Raw genomic sequence first — 2,229 nt, 5'->3', positions numbered from 1 at the left:
GTGCACAGCAGCACTCCATCATTAAATGGAAGTGGTATATCAGGGAACGGGCTTGAGCAGGACCTGAAGGCACAAGTAAGTTGCATGAGGAAGTGGCCCAAATGGTTCTACTCTGAGGAGGAAGCTCTTTCCCATTCGTATTTTGAGTGCCTTCTGACCTAAGGGGCTCATCTTCCTTCATTGTATCAGACAGTGTTTCTGGGCTATTCATAAAGTTGCCCAGTAATGTATCAGACGGTGTTTCTCTGCTATTCATAAGGTTTTCCTTGGCCAATTCTTTGAGAAGTGGATGACCTCCTCCTTCTTCCTATTATGTAAGCTGCATTGAAACCTGTGCACCATTTGCAACCTTGCTAGCATTTGAAACACTGGTGGCACAGCCTCAAGCCTCATAGCAACACGCAAGCCACCACAGTATGACAAACTGACAGACAACTTTGTTTCCCTTAGCTGTTCAAAACCTTTCTGCCCTCCCTTTACCTGGATCCTGATGCTTTTGTCATTCTCAGCATTCCCTCCCTTTCCTACCTCTTTGGTGGGGCCTGTCTCCCTCCCCTTACCTGGATCCTGCTGCTTTTGTCACCCCCAGTGTTCCCTCCCTTTCCTGCCTCTTGAGTGTGGGTAATATCCATACACCTACAAGGAAGACAAATTATTCAAATTTATACACCAACCGTCAAAGCCAAAGATGAGGAAACTGAAGATTTTTATCAACTTCTGCAGTCTAAAATTGACCAAACATGCAATCAAGTGTTAATTATCACTGGTGAATGGAATGCAAAAGTTAGAAACGAAGAATTGTCAGTAGTTGGAAAATTTGGCCTTGGTGACAGAAATAATGCTGGAGATCACATGACAGAATTTTGCAAGACCAATGACTTATTCACTGCAAATACCTTTTTTCAACAACACAAATGGCAACTATACACGTGGACCTCACCAGATGGAGTAAACAGGAATCAGAATGACTACATCTGTGGCAAGAGGCAATGGAAAAGGTCAATATCTTTAACCAAAACAGCCAGGAGCTGATTGTGGAACACACCATCAACTGCTCATATGCAAGTGCAAGTTGAAGCTGAAGACAATTAAAACAAATCCACAAGAACCAAAATATGACCTTGAATATATCCCTCCTGAATTCAGAGACTATCTAAAGAATAGATTTAATGCATTGAACACCGATGACTGAAAACCAGAAGAATTGTGGGCTGACATTCAAGACCGTCATTCATAAAGAAAGCAAGAGGTCATTAAAAAGATGAGAAAGGAAGAAAAGACCAAAATGGATGTCATAAGAGACTCTGAAACTTGCCCTTGAGTAGAGAGTAGCTAAAGCAAATGCAAGAAATGACAAGATAAAAGAGCTGAACAGAAGATTTAAAAGAGCAGCTCGAGCAGATAAAGCCAATTACTATAATGAAATGTACAAAGAGTTGGGGTTAGAAAACCAAAAGGGAAGATCATGCTCAGCATTATTCAAGCTGAAAGAACTGTGGAAAAAAATAAGCCTTGAGTTGCAATATTGAAAGATTCTATGGGCAAAATATTGAATGATGCAGGAAGCATCAAAAGAAGATGGAAGGAATACACAGAATCACTGTACCAAAAAGAATTGGTCTTATCTTCATCCATTTCAGGAGGTGGCATATGTTCAAGAACCAATGGTATTGAAGGAAGAAGTCGAAGCTGCACTGAAGGAATTGATGGAATACCCATTGAGATGTTTCAAGAAACAGATGCCCTGTTGGAGGCACTCACTCCACTATGCCAAGAGATTTGGAAGACAGCTACATGGCCAGCTGACTGGAAGAGATCCATATTTGTACCCATTCCAAAGGTGATCCCACACATTGTGGAAATTATCGAGCAATATCATTAATATTGCACGTAAGTAAAATCTTACTGAAGATATTTGAAAAATGGTTGCAGCAGTATATTGACAGAGAATTTCCAGAAATGCAAACTGGATTCAGAAGAGGACATGGAATGAGGGATATCATTGCTGATATCAGATGGATCTTGGCTCAAAGAAAAGAGTAAAACACAAGTAAGCAGAAAGATTCTTACTTGTGTTTTATTGACTATGCAAAAACATTTGATTTTGTGAGGCAAAGCAAATTATGGGTAACATTGAGAAGAATGGGAATTCCAGAACACTTAATTGTACTCATGAGGAACCTGTACATAGACCAGGAGGCTGTCCTTCAAACAGAACAAGGGGACACT

Source organism: Orycteropus afer, unplaced genomic scaffold (genome assembly GCF_000298275.1).
Source record: "Orycteropus afer afer isolate SDZICR_OR568_19922 unplaced genomic scaffold, OryAfe1.0 scaffold00388, whole genome shotgun sequence".
NCBI lineage: Eukaryota > Metazoa > Chordata > Mammalia > Tubulidentata > Orycteropodidae > Orycteropus > Orycteropus afer.
This window is presented reverse-complemented; position numbering follows the sequence as displayed.